Source organism: Rhincodon typus, chromosome 8 (assembly GCF_021869965.1).
Source record: "Rhincodon typus isolate 14 chromosome 8, sRhiTyp1.1, whole genome shotgun sequence".
In the NCBI taxonomy this organism is placed as follows: domain Eukaryota; kingdom Metazoa; phylum Chordata; class Chondrichthyes; order Orectolobiformes; family Rhincodontidae; genus Rhincodon; species Rhincodon typus.
In genome coordinates, this window is record NC_063339.1 from 94,089,648 (window position 1) to 94,102,912 (window position 13,265).

Genomic DNA, 13,265 nt, shown 5'->3' on the forward strand with positions numbered 1-13,265 from the left:
CCCAACAGAATTTTAGTTGCTGCGCATGCGCTATCTCTCTTTTGCACAGCCTTCCACACTTTCCATACCTCCCACTGCCACCACCCCGCTTCCCTGCCCCGCAAGCCTGTGTTTGACAGAGAGCTGAAGAGCGCATTCGTGCTGTTCTCCCTCAGAACTGCCAGCCAGTGGAAGATGATTTACTGCAGCCGCCAATGGAGAGGGGCCGGTCCCGGGGGGACGAAACTGGCACAGCCTCTTGGGAGCTGATGGTCAGAATGGGCAGAAGCTGTTATTAAAACTCAGTGCTGCTTTCACATCCCGAAGCAACGGGAAAATCCTTACTTTACAAGAAAACTCACCTGATTTAGTGTTAACAGCTCTGTGCTGTTGCTGGCTCATTTCAAAGACACCTGAATGCGTGTATGAATCAGTTGGGCTAAGAGGAATGAGAGCTTCCCACAGGCGAAGTGCTCGTTCACTTTTGCCAAAAATGACCATTCTCTGTGACACCTTCCCAGGTTCTCAGTGAGGATTTTGGATTCAGGAAGATTCCTCACAAACCGTGTTTGCACCTCAGGTCTCGAGCGAATCCCCAACAGACAGATCCTAACGCGCAACAGAAGCAAAAACGACAAGGCGGACGCATTTCCACACACACCGAAGCACGAATGCTTTCTGTGAAACACCTCCAGTTCTCTGGGTTACGAACTACTCACACAACTGGCATCGGGGCAATTCCAAACTGCTCCTTCGAATGCTCTGAAGGTTTAGTGCAACGCCACTTACTGGAAACTGCTCAAGTCAGGAAATAAAAGAATAGAGTAAGAACGTTCCACGAAAAGTGAATCACAGTCTCGATGAGATTAGGTTTCCCTTCTGGTCACCAATGCGGGTGTGCCTGCACCGCAACGATTTCAGCGTATCAAGAAAGTGGCTCATCAGCTCCCTTCTTGAAAGTGAAAGAAATTTCACATCTCAATTACCCTCCTTTTCACTTAAAAAAAAGGCAAATAACTGCGAGTAGGTTCAATGCAGGATTTTGTTTCACAGCAGCAGCGAAATAACGATCTGCATTCACTTGCAGCGAAAGGGTGAGCAACGCAACTTGCCCGGAACATGAAGCAGCAGCGCAGCCTGCTTGTTCCTACTGTCATGCTGGGGCAATTCCGCATGTGTTAACCACGACACCATGGAAACATGCCGTGGACGCTGATCCGATGAATTATTTGTGCTCTCCCACATAAAAGACTGCATTGGGCGAAACAAGTCAAGCGAAACGCAACCCATCCGACGGAGCTCCGGTATAACAAATGGCAGTGGTGGGATTCGAACCCACGCCTCCTCAGAGACTGGAGCCTTAATCCAGCGCCTTAGACCGCTCGGCCACACTACCCGACAGATGTATGATGACATTTTCCAATGTTGCTACTGCACACTACTAAAGCGAAGGCACAGGGAAATGCTTGGAGGAACGCTATCCTCCTCGTCCATTTTCTTAACTGCTCGGCAATGCCCGGCTACAATATTAATTTCGCACCAGATGCCGATAGTTCTTCAATCAAAACAAATACCAACGGAAAGCTGAACGCATCTTGCGAGATTCGGTTGCGCAAAAAATGTCATGTGCCTGTGAGAAAGGATTTTCGTTTTTACCTTGATAAAGAACACATGACTGCACCACATTTCCGGGTTCACCCAGATCACTTCTGTCACACACTGAAAACTCACAATTTTTCCCCTCTTTTACCGAGAATGAAAATTTTAATGAATAAACCCACGCGGTCACAAAAGAAGATAATTTTCCTCGTCAATTGAGTAACGTTCAGGTCGACTCCACTGACGTTTTCCGTGGTATCCTCAGAGTCAGTTAATTCTGGTTCAGCTCCATTTGACATGGAGCCGCCCAGGAAGTGACCATTCTCATTCTGTGACTCTGAATATTCTTGTTGGTGCAGGATTGGAGTTGGGTTTGCCCCTCTAATAGTCTTGTCATTTATGAGACAAGCGGCTGCACGTACAAACTGATCTCTGGGATTTCCAGTGACGTGGAAACAATTTTCACTGCAAAACTGGAGACCAGTATTTTAATCAAAGCAGCAGAAGAGAAACCCTGCTTTCGGCGTAGCAAAAGCTGCAAGTTTCACTGATAACGCTGGAGAGCTGTGCTTCCCCTCAGAAAGCGAAGCTCAAAGAAGCAAAGACGCCCAGCATGGGGCTCGAATCCACGACCCAGAGATTAAGAGTCGTGTGCTCTACCAATTGAGCTAGCCAGGCGTGATAAAATGCTACTTATTTTCCCATTTCACACCGTGCCAAATCCCCTGCAACTTCATTTCAATGTGCCAAAGATGATCCACCTCGAAAATCACAAGTTTCCAGTTCTTTCCTCTCAATCACAAATAACATCATTTACATCTTCCACTTTTCAGCTGTTACTCCTTCAGACCATTATAATCCATTTTCAATTAACATTCAAAATTCATATTTTAATGTCGGTGCCCTCATCCTTTAGCTGCCCATATGACTGTCAGTCATTCTGAGAGACGGTGAATCTGCTTCAATAAACCCAGTCATTTCTGTTACAGACTGTGTGAAATGGGTATCTGTCTGCCTAGTCTCACTCAATACTTTCAGCACTTTCTTTGCTCAGTACATCAGCAACTTCTGCAGCTTTGCATTTGGGGACTGGATTTTCGGAGTTCAGTTAAAAAGATTCGAAGATCAAGAAGAATTTGCTGCAGCCCTTGTGAAATGTAAAATGATTTTCGCCCTTTTTCACAGGAGAAGAACCGTTCATAAGGAACAGGTTTCCACTAGTTGTGCCAGTTGAGTTTTCCCAAGTGGAGCTAAGAGAAAATTCCACTCACCTGGAGATTGTGTCAATGCTGCTCTGGGGTTCACTGAGCGGGATGAAATGTCCCTGTTTTTACTTAAGCCTGTGCTCGATGGATGGGGAAGATTGGCCCTGGTTGTAGGATCTTGCCTTCCAGGGATGGGCAGCAAGCGGCTGATTGAAGATGCAGTGGCCACGTTCTACTGACAGCGGAGGATTGGAGAATGTGATGTCAAATCCTACTGCTTGTCCCTGTCTCACTCAGCTTGGAGCTGGGGAAGAGACAAACATTGATGGGATTGTTTGATTCCAATCTCTTCGTAAACTTTTATGAATTAAATGTAAGTACATAGCTGGTTTAATTGTTAAATCACAATGTTGAGAATAACTGCATTAAAACCTGTATGTTTGGGGTCTGACTGGAAAACAGTGGAGCTGACAAAGTTTCGAAGCTATCTCCTGAAGGCACAATCCCGATTGGCAATCTTCTGTATCACCGGAAACGTGAAAAGGTAGTAAAACAAAAGAGGCTGCGCTCTTGGGTAGTCTCGGAACACCAATCTTTCTCTAAATAACCGAATGCACTGACCAATTGCAAAACAGAAGCTATTAACATGAAGATCTGCCAAAGCTCCTAATGCAGGGAGTCAGCCTCGTTGCGCAGCTGGAGGTCTCTCAGTTTTCAGCGCCTATCTCCAGTTTATGTGTGATGCTTACATGCAGTAGAGTTGTGGCGTTAGCACGAACATGAGCAACAACGGTAACATTCACAGCGTGAACCACCAGCAAAGATAACCACCGTCACTGTTTCACTTCAATTGTCCCCGCTTTGTGAGGCGGTGAGTTTTACTAGCAAAGAAAACACATTTGTCATCAGGAGGCTGCTTCAGGGTCTCCTCTTTTACAGCTGGATTCGTCATGAAGTTCCTTTCTGCTCTTCACAAGCACTTCTGCTTCTCCTTTACTTGTATTCTAATCCCTTCATTCTCAGTTTGGACGGAATAACGAGGTGAGGCAGGATAAAATGCAACCTTACCGTGGAATGTTGTGGTCATGGCACAGAGATCACGAGCTGATCACTCTCATTCTCTGCTGTCATCATTCAAACATTTTTACACCAACAGTAAATTCATCGCTATAATCCTATAATTGTGGCAGTATCGTTTTTTTTTTCTGGTGGACTAGGAATTCCATTTTGAATTCTGATGATTCATAATCTTTTGTGACAAGAAATGTCTCCTTACCTCAGTCATAACTGACAGACACATTATCCGAGGAATATGAATCCAGTACTAAACATTCCATTCTCAAAGTGTCTCCGAATTTCAGACTTTACACAGAGCATAAATGGGAAATGAGGGCTATATACAGATGGAGTGTCGGATAATGTGAAAGAGGGCCAGGTGGATACACAGAGACAAAGAGAGACAAATAGAAGCACGTATTCTGGTAGACACTGAAAGGACCAATTCTCCATTCGACATGGCTGCTAACTGACAGAAAGGAAAAGAAAAAAAGCAGAGGATTTCACCACCTCAGGGCAACAGAAGGAGCATTAGTGCTGATCAAATCCCTTTAAAGTTGAAAAGTTAACGCTTGTAAGCTAATGAGAGAGTGTGATTTTGATAAATACGCTGATTCGAAAGATAAAGTTAATAATGTCTCCCGGCATTATACTATAGAAATGCACAGTTAACCTGGCAGTGACGAACGGTCAGTGGATCCGAAACGTTAAATCTGTTTCCCTCTGCAGATGCTACCATGCCTGCTGAGTTTCTCCATCAATTCCTGTTTTTGTGTCAGATTGTCGCAGCTCTTTGTTTTATGTTAATTGATAACTGTTGGGACAAAACAGATCAGGTGTCAGCTCCTGAAAAATCAGTCAGAAGTGCCGTCACCACCATAGAGTAGTACAACAGAACTTCTGTCCCCTTATGGGGAATCGGTCTCGGGCCGCAGTGGTGAAAGCGCCGAATCCTAACCACTAGACCACCAGGGAACACGACCAAAAAAGTCGTGTCTTTTCTTAGGGACCTGCTTTTGCGTTTTCATGTGTGATCATTTTCGCTGCAGATCGGTTTCTCCATCTCCGATTTTCTTTTTCCAACGTGGAAGAAGACCAATCGGCCCATCGTTTCAGTGCAGGTCATCAAAACCCATACATTCTAGTCCTAGTTTCCAGCATTTGGCTCGTAGCCTTGTGTGCTCTGACTTTACAAGGCAAATGTCAATGAGTTTATCTCTGTAATCTCACATAATACAACAAATGGGACTGAAGTTTGAGATGGTAAAACTATATTAATACCTCCTTGAGGAACTCATCTTCATTTTCACCCACACAGGGAAACACACAGACACATCCCCGAGAGTGACAGAGACCTCAGGATTATACCTGCTCCATGTACTTCACGTCCGCTCTCCGTCCCCACACACTAGTTTCTGCGACAAAAGGCAGTTTTAGGTGGATCACAAATGACTTCTCCAGACAATGAGAACTATTTCCGTGAACTGGGATATAAAATGGACAGTGAGCTGAAATAGTTCCACAGGCTGCTCACGTGCAACTTTCAATTTCGAAAACTCATCAAACCAATCACTGCAGCTCCTGGGAATCTCGGCAGAAATCCCTCACTAAAAGCAACTGACACACGACAGACTCTAAACACTTTCATGTCGCATTTCTTTCTGTCTGTGTCCCTGTCTCACCTCTCGCTCTCTTGACCGTCCAGCTCCGACGTCAATGAGATGCTTGATACAAACACAGGCAGATTGTGAAGTCAATCTTTACCTTGACAGCAGGTCCAGGGAATGTAAGGCTCAAGGAAGGAAGAGAAAAACAATGGGTTTGCACATGGCTGGGCATAGATACATCAGAATTGCATCTTCCTGATTCTCCCAGATACTGATTCCAGGAATATGCATAGTGCCAGTTATCCCCAATCCCCATGGATAACGTGTCGAACAGCCAGATCAGGGGAGAGTCAGTTCGACCCCTTCCTGGCTCCGGTGCATTTTGCAAACGTTGTCCTATCACTTCACAGCTGAGCTGACCACAGCTGGCCATAGAGGTCTCCAGCAAAGAAAATGACGCTTCAGCCCATCATGTCTGCACTAGGTGAACTCCAGCCTGTGACTGCTCCAGTCTCGCTGCCCAGCACTTGGCTTATAGCCTCAACAAGATGAGCAATGGAAATGTCCACCTAAATTATTCAGTCAGAACTGCAGATGCAAGAGTCAGAGATAACACAGTCAGGGGAGCTGGAGGAACACAGCAGGACAGGCAGCATCAGAGGAGCAGGAAATTTGATGCTTCAGGCGGGAATGCGTATGAGAGTTTCTTCTTGTTCTGTTCTGAGAGGCAGGAAAACGGATGTTCCTACTGTTGGCGATTTGAGTGAAATGGTTTTGCCCCCAACCTCCTGTGATTCCGTTCGCGCATAAGAAGACGGGAACCGAACTCCTTTCTTATTAACCTGAAATACTCAACCGCAGTCGGAAATATTCGAACCTACACAGAACACTCCAATGTCTTTCCTGTCTATTGCTTTAGCCACTAGCGCGCCTCCCTTTTTCAGGTCTTTCTGCCTGTGGGACTGAGGAAGACTGAATCATTACTAGGTTTGTTTGAATCCAATCATTTCTCAGATTTCTGAAGGATTAAATTCAGTGCATGATGAGTCTGATTGTTTCATCCCAATAGATGGGATAAATATCCATTTAAACACAACAGCATAAATTTCAAGAAAAGCTCAGCAGATCTGGCAGAGAATCAGAGTCAACGTTTCAGAACTCTGTTTTCTCCCACAGGTACTGCCAAACCTGCTCAGTTTCTCCAGCAGCATCTGTTTTTGTTTCGGACTCCCAATATCCGCAACTGTCTACGTTAGACATTAAAGCAACATTGAGACACCTTTGTGGTTACTCACTGGATAAGATTTCCATTTGAGGAACACTTTCCCAGCCGTATTAAAAACCCGGAACTGCGTAGCAAAGAAAACTTCAATCATTCGTTCGTGTGTGGCCTCGAATGGTCGACTTCTCATTTAATACCCGAACACTTTGACCACTTACGTCTCAGAGTTTAACTACCAGTAACTTGCACGATCCCTTAAAGTAGGATCTTAGTGAATTCAAGCTTCAGCCTGCCTCTCTTGGCATGACAATTGTTCTCTATCAGTTTTACTTTTCCGAAATGAAGCCTGCCATATTCATTGTGGAGACATGGGAACAGTCTGATCCTACCCTCCGCAGACACATCCATGTCACCGGGAACCGCTCTCCTACATCCAGGGCCGTCTCCCTTCGAGCCTTTCAGTGTCTTGTCTATTCCCGAGTTTTCTCATTGTCTCGGAGCCGAGATGAAGTTTTGAATCCCTGATGTGCAGGAAGGAGAATTCTTTCAATGTCTCAGGTCAGTTCATGTCCCGAGAACATCAGAGTCAATGTCCCGGCCCCTTAAAGGAGGGGCAGGTGTCTCGACTGTTTGTGGTCAGTCGGAAAGTTCACCCTTCAATCTCCTGTGATTCCGGTTCCCAAGCGTTTCTAAAGATTCGCAAAGTTGGAGTCAAGGTTTTCTGTTTTTCCTCCCTATCATTCCCCCCACCCTCCGCCACCAACTGACAATATTTTCCCAAAATCTCTTTACAATCCTCCGCCTTGCAACATGTCCAGGGATGAGGAAATACCATTTAATGAAGGGATTCCCGACGTCGGAAATGTTCCCTTCGGAGCAAAGAAGTTTAAGCGGAGAATTCCTGGGGCTGTTTATAACAGTGGGGAAAGGGGTGGTGGGGATGAGTGGGATGATGTCGGGAGAAACTGTAGCCACTGACCAGGTTCAGTTACCAGGGGACTGGGATTCAAGATAATTAAAGCAAGATCATTTATGTAGATTAAACGCAGAGAATACTGCAGAAACTAAACACGTTTAGTGATATCTGTCGAAAGAGAAACAGAGGCAAGGTTTTGAGTATGACAGCATTCTTGTTCAGAACTCGTGTTTTCTGAATGTCAATAAATAACCAGACTCTGAAGTGGGTTTATGAGATGGATTTTGCAGAATTTGAGAGATCACTCATTGAAAAAATGCGCATGTTGAGGAAGCGTAGTCGGCAGGTTTCGAACCTAAGCGGGGAAACCCCAAGGGATTTCCTAAGCCATCGCCTTAACCACTCGGCCACAATTACAGGGGTGAAGGTGCTGTTTGATATTTCTCATAGAATGGTTCCAACAGGAAAGAGGAGCATTCGGTTTGTCTTGGCCGTGCCACGATCCTTATATTTCTTGTCGCGCGATATTTGATCAGAATGGAGGAGGATGCTGGGAGATTGAATTGAACTACATTATTGAGAACGAGAGTGAACATATGATGCTTTCGGACTACTCCCTGTTTTAACATTGATTTCAGCCAAACGTTAGCAATGTTTTCATTGTTAACACAGTGGAGCTGGAGGAACACAGTAGGTCGGGAAGCATTCAGAAATGGGGGAGGGGGAAGGGAGCTCAGAAATTAATAGAGAGGAGGGGTGGGGCTGGGGAAGGTCGGTGGGATGGTGATCGGTGAGCGGAGGTAGGCAGTGGTGGAGATTGGTCAGTGAAGTGGGAGAAAAGATGGACAGGTTGTGTCAGGTCAAGGAGGTGGGGATGAGAGGAAGGGTTGGTCATGAGATGAGGCCAGGGTGGGAAGATTTAGAAACTGGTAAAGTCCACAATGAGACCATTGGATTGTAGTCTCCCAAGGCCTATCACAGGCCACTCACCTATCACCATCCCAGCCTCACCCCTCCTCTCTATTTATTTCAGAGCTCCCTTCACCCTCCCCCAGTCCTGAAGAAGAGCCCCGATACGAAACGTCAACTTTCTAGCTCCTCTGATGTTGTCTGGCCTGCTGTGCTCTTCCAGCTCCACACTGTGTTATCGCTGACTCCAGCATTGGCAATTCTTAATATCTCTGAGTGAATGTGAAGGATCGATTTCCATGAGCAGAGAGATTAGTAGTCAGGGCAATGGATCTAGAAAGAAAGACGTCTTTGTATTTTGAAAACACCTTTCACCACCATCTAAATCACAGCTAATGAGCTAACTTTCGAAGCAGATTCGTCATTGGCCAATCTAATGTGCAAATCAGGGCAGTTTGTTTAACCAGAGGTTAAAAATGAAAATGTTTCAAATACTCACAATTGCCGCTGGATACGCCATGAGTTCATACTTAACTTTCGGGGTTTTCTGTGCTCTGATTAACACCCAGGTGCATAATCTCAAGGGAAAGGGTTGTCCATTAAGACAGAGATGAGGAGGATGTTCTCCCGCTCAGAGGGTAACAAATCTTTGGAATTCTTCCAACAGAGTGCTGTGTATTCAAGGCTGAGACAGACAGAGATTTAGTCATTTAGGGATTCAAGGACCATGGTGATAAGGCAGAAAAGTGGAGTGGAGGATTATCAAATCTGCTAAGATCTCAATTAAAGATGTAATTGACCTGATGGGCCAAATAACTTCCATCTATTTCAATGTTTTACCTGTCACTTGAAAAATGCTCGAGACCATTGCAAAGGAAGAAATAGAGGACGTTTAGAAAAGGTTATTGCAGTCAAAATGAGTCAACAACGTTTGTTGAAAGGCGGATCACATTTGACAATTTTGCTGGAGTTCTTCGGTAATATTCCAAGCACAGTTGCTAAAGGAGCCAGTAGGTGAAGTGCATTTGAACTTTTAGAAGGCACTCAATAAGATGCCATATAAAAGGTTACTGCACAGGTAGGAGTTTACAGTCTAAATGAGCACGGGCTGCGTCTTGTTTCAGTAATAGAAGAGTCAGAATCGGGATTAATGGATATTTTTCGAGTTGGAAAGATGTAATTTGTGGAGTGTCAGAATGGTCAGTTATAGGTTTGCAATTATTTATCTCTATATTAATGATTTGGAGGAAGTAGCAGAACATAATGTATCCAATTTTACAGAAGATACAAAATAGGTAGGAGGGCATGTTATGATGAGGACATGGGAATCTGCAAAGGGATACAGATAAGTTGAGTGAGTGGTCAAAACCTTGGCAGATGCAGTTTCATGCTGGGAGAGTGCGGTTATGTATGTCAGTAGCAAGAGTGAAAAGGCAGGCTACCACTAAAGAGAAACATCAAAAAAGGTATGGTGCAGAGGAATCTGGGTGTTCTTGTGCATGAAACAAACAAAGGTTAATGATATTTATTTTTTGGCAAATTAATGGCCTCCTTTCCTTACGCTCACAATGAAAGTGATGGTTTCCCAGGAAAAGACTGAAACTAAGTAGCCTGTAAATTAATCGAAAACCAAGATATATCTAGTGTTGTTCTATAAGACATATTTGATGTATTGTTTATGGTTCTGCAAACTTTATTTGCAATAGAGCCGGGAGTGGGAGGGGAGAAATTAAGGTCACCTCTGATTATTGCCGTCCCTTTATCTCTCACACATAATATCTTTTTCTTATACATTTTGTTTCATATTGTGTATTCTGTTAGTGGGCTTGTAAACTACACGCGCTGATGACTTCTTTCCCTCATTATTCCTCATCTCTACCCAAACAGATTCTACACCCTTATCTGCTCAATCAAGGTAATCTATAACCATTGAACAAATGTCATCACAACCTCAGCATTTCACACGCCTCTGTATGCCTTCTTGCAATATTAATTGATCCTCTACTGAGTTAATATTGCACATATTAAGAGAAAAAAATGGGGTCAATAAACACTACTGTAATTCGGATTTGAGCCAAGGTTGCTCTGGCTACAATGTCGAGTACTGACCACGAAGCTTCACAACGAGCACCGAGGAAACACAAAATAAGCACAGTGCTGGAGGGCACGCCAGGAGGAGCACCAGAAACACAACAGAAATTCTTGCCAAATAGCAGAATGAATGAATGGAGAAATTCAATGGAATTCAGGGCCATGGAGGATGTGAATGCCCGGCACTCAAATTGTACAAAACTGAGATTGACAGATTTCTATCGATTAAAAACATCAAGAACTCTCGGGATAGTGCAGAAAAATGGCATTGAAGTAGGAGGTCGCCCATGATTTCATTGAATGGTGAGTCAGGCTCTATGGGCTCAGTGGTTGTATTGCATTTGTTATGATTCAAAATGAAAACTTTTTTTCTTATTTTCACTTGATAAATGTAAATCATATTCAGGTGGAAATAGTATAGTTTTTCTGGGCTACGACCTTGGATGTATTTGCACAATCAAGTTTTACATCGGTTACTTCACTAGTTCTCTCACTCAGGGAAGGAAACACTGTTGCAGACGATTACATAATTCCAATTCCCAGGCCCGGAACCAGAAAAACTCAGTGGCCTAACCACGAAGATACAAGCTGAGCTTTTCAGCTGGTTTCATATTGTTCGATTTCCTGCAAATACGCACAGATCATTAAAGTAATCTAAAATACCGAAAAATAACGGGATATACAGTGTATTGAGTCGGCTCGAGTTTATCTCACGTTGTGGAGAAAAAGCAGGAAAGTGGAGTTGAGATTTATCAGAACAGTGGTGATCTCATTGAGTAGCTGAGCGGACTCGATAAGGTGAATGGCAGTTCCCTGAGGACAAATATGCTTTCTTTGCCAACGAAACTCACCGCATCACAAAGTCGGGGCTGTCAAAGTGGAGCAGTGACTGAGATTATCTTTGCTAGCTGTTCGCCTTGTGAATGTTACCATTGCTACTTATATTTGTGTTAACATCATAACTATAGCATGTAAGAGCGACATGTGTCAGGGGCCAGTAGCACAATGTCGAGCATGCCTAATTACAGGCCAGAAGTTTGTAGGTTCGACTCCTACCTGGCTACAGTGCAACGTACAAATTTATTACACCTCCGAACTAATCTTTCTCACTGCTCTGAAGCCACGATGACATTTGATTTCTATCGGAACGAGAGCCGTTTCATTGTCTCCTGTCAGTGAATGTCACCGGTGACATGTCAAGAGCCAATGTCCCAGGCTTCGTCAGAGAAAGGGAAGCTGGAATAGTCCCACAAGCTGCTCATGGGTACATTTCAGTTTCCAAAAGCCATCGACCCCATCACTGCTGCTCGAGGGAATGGCAAGGAAACAAAACAAATCGCCCAGTCTCAGCTTCAAGAATCTTTAGAATCTGTTTGGGAAATAGAATCAGAGGAGAATGGACGGTGAACTGTCTGACTGAACAGAGAGAGTTCAGGCACCATTCCATTCTTTAAGAGGCTGGGGCATTGACTCCCATGTTCTCGGGGACATTACTTGATCCGAAAGGATTCCCGTCAGAACTGCTTTACCTTTACTATTGTCCATGTCAGGAACAATCAATCCTGATTCCTTAACCGGGAATCACAACCAGTCCGCAGAGGTGAAAGTGCCAAATCCTAACCACTCGATCACCATGAATGAGGACAGAAGCACGTGCATTATTACTTAATGATGCAGCCTTTGAATTTCTTTTCTCTTACAAAGTGATCGAATCATCGAGTTTTTATACGCCCATCGTTTAAATTGGCCTTGTATGCTCTGACGTTTCAAGTGTTCATCTCAATCATGTTTTCCCTGTGATGTTTTAATCTGAAAAGACACAATGAATGGGACTGAAGTGTGAGATGGTAAAACAGTTCATGTCCCCCTCGGGGAACTGAACCTCATTTTCACCCACAAAAGGAAGCAATCAGACACATTCCCCCGAGAGTGAGAGAGGCCTTAGAAGAGACCAACTCCCAGGAGAGACCAACCCCCAGAAAGCAAGGTTTTCACCCACCTGGCTTATATTGTTCCAGTTCAGACTTCAAAATCATAGTCTGTTTACAGCAAAGAAAGGAATCATTCGGCCGCTCCACTGTCTGTGTTACTGCCCCATTTTATCCACATCACTCTGCAGTTTATACAGCTCCACCTCAGTGTTCCTGCCAAACTGGAACATTGCTCGCATCAGCTGGTTCTGAAAGATCTTCCTTAAATACCTGGAACGACAAACAGAAATGTGGCATTTCAAACGCATTTCTGGCTGGTGGAGGAAATGACATGGTGGTGTTAATACTGTTGTATCAGAAATAATTTCAAACTACATTTAAATAGTTCCTTTGGATGTTGGATGCAGCATGTGGTGACAATTCTCGCACGCCCCAGAAATAAGTGAACTCACGGTCACTCGGTGAATCACCAGACTACAGAACCAACACTGCTGGCATGGGTGTCCTCTGAGAGGGTCTCATGCATTAGAAACTTCAATGTCATTGATGACTGGATAGCCTGTGCATAATAGACCAAGACAATGTAAAATAGGGTCGGTGGGCCCGCTGTGTTTCTGCAGTGTAATGGTTACTGCATTCGCCTCACAGCGCTGCTCCCTCATTATCCGAACAAGGTGTGTTTTTCCCACTTTTCGTTTAATGGGTGAACAGAGTTCGTTTTTATATCGCTGTTCTCATCACAAAATCTTG

General features: G+C 44.3%; 1 non-coding gene across 1 annotated transcript; it reads right to left on the minus strand.

Moving 5' to 3' along the window:
• Nucleotides 1–1,293: 1,293 nt before the first annotated feature.
• On the minus strand, nucleotides 1,294–1,375 carry trnal-aag. The gene has a single exon. It is a non-coding gene; the product is annotated as a tRNA-Leu (tRNA).
• Between the last annotated feature and the right edge of the window lie 11,890 nt (nucleotides 1,376–13,265).